The following is a 7,921-nucleotide window of genomic DNA, read 5'->3' on the forward strand; positions in this document are numbered from 1 at the left end:
TTGTGAATTAATACCAAATTACTGTTATTAAGCCAAATAGAAATACTGTACTCCTTTTCCAAACCGCTTCCTAATTTGCATCTAACACTTAGAGCAAGTTATTTACTGCTAGAATGTCCTTTCCCTCACCTTCAGCTGTCAAAATATTCTTAGGCTATCTACCCCTTGCAAAAATTTCCCAATTCGCTTTTCCTCCTCAGCCAGAAACACCGTTTCTCTACCTGACTTAGAATAATTAGTGCATCCTGCTTTATGGACAGAGGCTATCTTACTTTTTATTGTATACCCTGTAAGCCTAACATAGTAGGAGCTTGATAAGTGGAAACTGATTGCTGAAAATCAGCTACAGCACCTTGATGATAAATTAATATGTTCTGGAAAGGTCGATTACCAGCTAGATAATTGTGGAAATGCCCAGGCTCTTTCCTGGTAATTCAGCGGTTCTCCACCTTTTACTATTTAACTGATCCGGGCTCCTCTTCTTCTATGTGACTTATTAACATTTTTACCTACCTTAAAATGACTTTTTTAAAAAGTTTAAAAAAAATAAAATAAAAATTAAAAATTTTTAACAGGAGTTCCCGTCGTGGCGCAGTGGTTAACGAATCCGACTAGGAACCATGAGGTTGCGGGTTCGGTCCCTGCCCTTGCTCAGTGGGTTAACAATCCGGCGTTGCCGTGAGCTGTGGTGTAGGTTGCAGACGCGGCTCGGATCCCACGTTGCTGTGGCTCTGGCGTAGGCCGGTGGCTACAGCTCCGATTGGACCCCTAGCCTGGGAACCTCCATATGCCGTGGGAGCGGCCCAAGAAATAGCAACAACAACAAAAAAAAAAAAAAAAAAAATTTTAACAAAAGCCAGAAACCTGTGGGTAGGAGTATAAATAGTTGGAAAGCCTGTGAAATTTTGAGGGCTCTTAAGATCTAATAAATCATCTAAAGCTCTCCAACAAAGTATAACTGTTTTCTATTGGCCTTTACTTGTTGTCTCTCTGAGGAGTTGGGAGATGGTGAATGAAAAGTCCTTACATTAAAAAATACTTTTGGAGTTCCTGTCGTGGCTCAGCAGTTAGCAAACCCAACTAGCATCCGTGAGGACTCGGGTTCAATCCCTGGCCTCACTCAGTGGGTTAAGGAGCTAGCATTGCTGTGAGCTGTGGTATAGGTCACAGACTCAGCTCAGATCCTGCTTTGCTGTGGCTGTGGCATAGACCAGCAGCTACAGCTCTGATTGGACAGACCCCTAGCCTGGGAACCTCCATATGCCACATGTGTAGCCCTAAAAAAAAAAGACTTATTAAAAAAAAAACTGGAGTTCCCATCGTGGCACAGTGGTTAACGAATCCAACTAGGAACCATGAGGTTGCGGGTTCAATCCCTGCCCTTGCTCAGTGGGTTAACGATCTGGCGCGTTACTGTAACTGGTGTAGGCCAGTAGCTACAGCTCCAATTAGACCCCTAGCTTGGGAACCTCCATATGCCGTGGGAGCAGCCCAAGAAATGGCAAAAAGACAAAAAAAAAAACCCAAAAAAAAAACTTATAAAAAATAAAAATAAATACTTTCAAGAAATACCATTATTAAAATCATAAAATAAATGTACTAAAAATAAATTTAAAAATTAAAAATAAATGTACCAAGCAATCTCGTGCAATTTTTTTTTTTCTTTTTTAGGGCCACACCTCCAGCATATGGAAGTTCCCAGGCTAGAGATCAAATCAGAGCTGCTGCTGCCAGCCTGCACAACAGCCACAGCAACACAGGATCCAAACTGCTTCTACAACCTACCCCACAGCTCACAGCAACACTGGATCCCACGTCCTCATAGTTACTAGTCTGGTTTGTTAACACTGAGCCACAATGGAAACCCCATCTTGTGCAGTTTTTTAAAGTGACTCTCTAAAGTTAATGGTATGCTTCCGAATCCCTCTGCTTCCTAGAGCTACCTTATCAAATGGTTTTTTTTTTTTTTTTTTTTTTTTTGGTGTTTGTGTCTTTTTAGGGACATACCCATGATATATGGAGGTTCCCAGGCTAGGGATCTAATCAGAGCTGTAGCCACCAGCCTATGCCAGAGCCACAGGGATCTGAGCTGCGTCTGCGACTTACACCACAGCTCACGGCAACACTGGATCCTTAATGCACTGAGTGAGGCCAGGGATCGAACCTGCAACCTCATGGTTCCTAGTCGGATTTGTTTCCGCTGCGCCACGACGGAACTCCTGAAATGGGTTTTTTAAATAAGTTTTCTTGGACAATTTTATAAGAGATTATCCAAATCACATGAAAAAAGCTTTCAGAAATCTCAGAAGGCAAAGAAAATGGTGAATCAAATATGTAGCATTTGTTTTCTGCCAGGACATTTAAGTCATATTTATAATGGGATAAGGATTTATTTGATGTACCCTTCAGAGCTTTTACATAATGTATATAGGACATTTATGTCTGATTTCCAGAACCTGTATATAAACTACATTTTTTTTAAAAGTCTATTGTTGCCATTGGGTTTGAGGGAGGTTGACATATTTGTTATACTTAACATTTAGCCAGAAGTCAGGAATTCAACCAGCAGTTAAATAATGGGTCCCATGGCGAAGCAGTTTCCCTTCTATGTTGATTTGCTTTATGACCTGTTTTCTAGGCACTTATTTTGACATCACCACTGCCCCCACCAAAAAAAAAAAAAAAAAAAAAAAAAAAGGAACTGACTATCACGAGTATCTGGACCATGTGGAGAAAGGACTGAGACTGGAAGCAGAAAACACATTGTCTGTAAAAGCAAAGTTCTGGACAGCAGCTCACTCTAGTATAGGGCAATAAATGCCACATGAGATCATCTCTTCAGTTCGAAACTGTAAGTAACTTTGGGGAATTGCGGGGGGGCTGGGCTTAGACAGTTGTCTCTGCTGACTCAAAAAAATGTCTTCATTTTGTAATTTGTGGTCTTTATGCTTGTAAATTAAGATACACTGAGTTGTCAAAATAGTAGACTTTTCTGGTTGTGGGTGAGAATTTAAGCCAAAATAGAATGCAGTATTCCCCCGAAAGTAACTTTGGATCTTTGCCTTAAGACCTGAGGCAAAAGTTACATGAATTTAGATAACTAGGTTAGAACTAAGATATTGGGCCTTTGCCTAGAAAACCAGTTAGAGGACTTTAATCTTGATATAGCAAGGAATAGAGAGGGATTATAGCCTCTTGAAACAAAGTAATGAAAATTTACAAAATAATGGAATTTTTGAAAATTAAATGTGGCTATACTATGTATAGAAGGATTCTAAGAAAATCTGTTGACAAGGAAACTGGGCATGTGATTATTATAATCTTGGAATGATGAAAACCTGAACAGGATGGTGACAATGAGAATGGAAATGAGAGAATAAATTTAAGATATTTCAAAGGAAAAAATTGTGGAGCATCATGATGAGTTGGATAAAAGGGAAGTGTCAAAAATTACACATTTTCTATGCTAGTAAACAATGATAGTATCACTGAAAGGGGACAGTTAAGAGAAGCTAGTTTAAGAAGAAAAAATGTTGAGTCCCATCCTTGTAATAATGAATTTAAGATATCCAGGGAGTTCCCTAGTGGCTCATCGGCTTACGAACCCAAATAATATCCATGAGGATGCAGGTTTGATCCCTGGCCTCTTAGTTAAAGGATTTGGCATTGCCATGAGCTGGTATTGCCGGTTCAGTTCCCACATTGCTGTGGCTGTGGCATAGGCCAGCATCTTCAGCTCCAATTCCACCCCTACCCTGGGAACTTCCACATGCTGCAGGTGCAGCCCTGAAAAGCAAAAAAAAAAGAAAAAGTCATTGAACTTGCGTAACTGGAATTCTGTGTAAAAGGCTGGAGAGGTAAATTTTTTCCGTTATCCACTCAAAGCGATAAGGGTAAACAAGCTAACTGATGTTCTTTAAAGACACTATATCCCTTTTATATTGCTTTTAAAAAGAAATACATAAGTACATATATTTATGTAAAAAAATTGATTGGTATGTAGTTTTAAATAAACATTTCCAGGAGTTCCCGTTGTGGCTCAGTGGTTAACGAACCCGGCTAGCATCCATGAGGACGCAGGTTCAATCCCTGGCCTCACTCACTGGGTTAAGGATCCGGCACTGCCATGAGCTGTGGCGTAGGTCTCAGACACGGCTCGGATCCCGCCTTGCTGTGGCTGTGGCGTAGGCCAGAGGCTACAGCTCCAATTCAACCCCTAGCCTGGGAACCTCCGTATGATGCCGGTGCAGCCCTGAAAAGACAAAAAAAAAAAAAATTCCAAAATGGAATTAAAACTCTTCTCTTTCTTAGAGTGTCATATCTCAAGCTGTGCCTGTAAAAAAAAAAAAATCCCTGCACTTATATCAGTTATGAAGGTCAATGACTAAAATGTGTTAATATCTTGAACCCTAACTTTGCTTCTATTCAATAAACAAAGATCTTTCCTAGTATTACATAGAGGGAGTGAAATTGAGACCCTAAAGTCCAAATAATTCAGTCAGTTAAAACTTTGTAAAATTGACGTGGCTTTAATTTCTCAAATGGAAAAGCAAGTAATTGAATTGTGGGAAATGTGCTGGTCTCCAGTTTCAAGAAACAGTACAGCACAAAGACCTGGCATTCTGGCTGAAGAGCTGTAATAATAAACAGAAATTTGAAAACCAGGAAGACGAGTTTTCCAAGAGTGCAACTGTGACATTTCAAAAGAGATATAACAAGAAATTCTGGAAGATGGCCAAAAATAGGTTTAGATAATTGAGATCCCTTATTTGAATACTTGTTTTTGATGGAGAAACACAGTTAAGAGGAAATGAAGCTTCTATCCAAGAGGTCTAAAACACTTTCTTCTTCTCACCCTAAACTGAGTTTGCTTCTGAAGAAAAGTGTTAGCCAAAAAAAATCAAATAGGAATTCAGTACTGCTTAAACTGTAGCCAGAAGTTTAAAAAGTGACCAAAGCAAAAAAAAAAAAAAAAATTAATTAATTGATTGAAAGCAAACACTTTGGTTTTCTAGGAGCCAAACCTTGTTCTATAGGGTTCCTATTTAGAAAGTCAAAGTATCTTGATCTGTTTACCTAGTTATTACATGTCCATCATGAGACAGAAATATCGTATTATTTTATATTTTTAATTTCTAATATATTCTACTTTAATGATATGTAAGGAAGCCTAAAATGTCATTCAGTGCTTCCAAAATAACCTTTAGAAAAACTCAGTAATATGTTTTCTGAGTATATCAGGATCTTTTAGGCCATTTTACCTGAATCCTTGAACCATCTGGTTATCCAAATTCAGTGAACCTGTATCTTCAAGTCAGATTATCCAGAAATGGGGACATTTGTTTCTATATTTCCATCCTAGTTGCATCTGACTTATGTACCTGGTGTGATGACGTCCACTATCTTTTCATGACTCCTAAGTTATGGAGGTAAGTCAAGATTTCATAATGGTTATTGTCATGTAACATTCGTTCTGAACTTGTATACCGTTAACATTTCTTTAATTACTAAGCACTCATGTAGCATTGCATTTTTATTTTCAAAGTACAGTATATTCCTGTTTTGGCTGAGCTATTTTACTCTGATTAAATGTGTAATTTTGCATAACTTTCAACTAGTTAGTTCCTATATAGATCTATACTTTAATCTCATTTTGTGTGCAATTATCCACATAAACTTCTAATAGAAAAAAAAATACCACGTTTTTTCCCCATAGTCTTTAATTTGAATCAACGCTTTCAGACTCTTTATATAAAGGATCCTCATCTATCTTTGAATTTACTGTAATTTTTGTTTTTCCAAGTGCCTGTTTTCTGAGACTATAGAGTTCCAAAATTTTCAGTTAAGTTCAGTTACAACTGTAAAATGTCCAGGACTGTAGGGGATATAAAGATCAGTACAAAACACAATCCCATCCCTGAAAAGACTAAAAAAAAAAAAAAAGAGGTCCCATCATGGCTCAGGGGAACTGAATCTGACTAGCATCCATGAGGACACAGGTTCAATCCCTGGCCTCGCTCAGTGGGTTAAAGACCTGGCATTGCCATGAGCTGTGGTGTAGGTCAAAGTCGTGGCTCGGATCTGACATTGCTGTGGCTTCGGTGTGGAACAGCAGCTGCAGCTCCAATTCGATCCCTAGCCTGGGAACCTCCATATGCTGCAGGTGCGGCCCTGAAAAGACAAAACAAACAAACAAACAAACAAAAAACCCCAAAAAAACCCAATCCCAGGCCTTGTTTTAAGAGAACTCATGGAACTTCACACAGGCAGCCAGACTATCTTGAGGTCTCTGATTACAAAAAGGGTGAAAGATAAACCTCTCTTACTTGGCTTCAAGCTTGAGAACCCAAAGAAATTCAAATTCTTACCAGGGTGTGAAATGAGGAAAGTAACATGAAATAGAGACATTTGGTAGTTGTATGTTTTACTGAACTGATAGAGTGAAAAACTACTTTAAAACAATGATCTCTGGATTTGAGATGTTGGCATGAAATCTGAAGGTATAGAAAACTCTACGTGGTTAAATAAGTCTTAGGCACATGTTACTTTTTTATTCTGTGCCATACTTAATACTCATTTCCCATACATTATATAAGGTGTTAGTTTTATTTTGTTTTGTTTTGTTTGCCACCCTGCTGCATATGGAGTTCCTGGGCCAGGGATCAAATCTGAGCCACAGTTGCAGCCTACACCACAGTTACAGCATTGCCAAATCCTTAACCCACTGTGCCAGGGCTCTAACCTGCATCCTAGTGTACCAGAGATACTGCTGATCGCATTGCACCATAGCAGGAATTCCATTAGCTTTTTATCTATTAAAATATTTCAGGGGTTGGATCTATCTCATAGCTTAGATAAATATTAAAGCATTTTCTAAGCTAACCAATGATGAGATTCTGAGTCTTTTGGTGAAATTATACATAACTTTTCATCTCTAACAAATCCAATAGAAGGCCTAATAACTCATGAAGTGTAATTCTGGGACAAAGCTGGTGAGTAGTTATGGTTTTTATGATGTTATATTCTAGAAATACATGTATTTTTAGTAATGTATTTTCATCTCTTTATTTCTTGAACTTACATTTAAAACACTAAGTTTGATGTCACATTGGTGTTTTTCCATGGGTTCATTGGCTCCAGGAAGGCAATAAAATTTCCCAAATTTCTTTTTTAAAATATCCTCTTGGTGGCTTCTACATTGTTAAATGTGCTTGTTATAGGGTCAACTTCCCCAGCACAGAGGAAAAATAACAGTAGAATTATTGGATATTTAGAAGTCTTAACAGGTCTTTTATTATTCCAGCAAGGTGTCTAGTAATGTGGCCATTTCTATTATTTATGGTAGAGAACCAGTACAAAGACTTATAAAATGAAGATTGTCAGATGTAAATTTTACATAAGATAAATTAGAAAAAATGTACGATTTCCTAAATCATATATTTCTCAAGCTGCTTTCCCTTGCTTCAGGCTCCTGATTTCAGATATATATTGAAAGCAGCCCAAATTAATTTCAACTTTAATATAGCCTAAGAATTCTTTGTAATTATGACTTATATATTAAATTCAAGAGTAAAATTCAAAACCAGAGCTCCTTTTCAGAAAATCTGTGTAGGGGGGATTTCCAATCACTTATAAGGTTAAATTATTGAGGTTCTAGAATAAGCTAAAATCTTTAGTGCCTTATCAGATATGAAACTGTAGATAATGGAACGAGGCTGAAACAAACCTAAGTGGGAGAATAGGGGAGACCCAACTGTTGATGGTATCAAGAGTGGCAAACCTTAACATGCTTTGTGATGATACATACCTGTGTATATGATGAGATGGATTGATAGGAGTATATGATTTGATAGACCAAAGTCTTCAGGTTGGTTGACCAAGACAAGCTTCTGCCGTTATTATCTTATAATTTCTTATAATT

The 7,921-nt window shown here is 37.9% G+C and overlaps 1 protein-coding gene across 5 annotated transcripts in view; it reads left to right on the forward strand.

Annotated features, from left to right (window-relative positions):
- Window positions 1-7,921, forward strand: part of LOC146398562 (uncharacterized) — a 119,326-nt gene that overhangs the window by 86,062 nt on the left and 25,343 nt on the right. For all 5 annotated transcript variants that reach the window (XM_084981753.1, XM_084981751.1, XM_084981752.1 and 2 more), the window contains 2 exons: window positions 2,639-2,851; window positions 5,363-5,429. The gene's annotated coding sequence lies outside the window, so the exon portion shown is untranslated. The remainder of the gene's footprint in view (window positions 1-2,638; window positions 2,852-5,362; window positions 5,430-7,921) is intronic.

The sequence above is a fragment of the Sus scrofa genome, chromosome 11 (genome assembly GCF_054392235.1).
Source record: "Sus scrofa isolate SSC_HxYL_T2T_F1_AM1 chromosome 11, Sscrofa_HxYL_maternal_Yorkshire_Landrace_v2.0, whole genome shotgun sequence".
NCBI classification, from domain to species: domain Eukaryota; kingdom Metazoa; phylum Chordata; class Mammalia; order Artiodactyla; family Suidae; genus Sus; species Sus scrofa.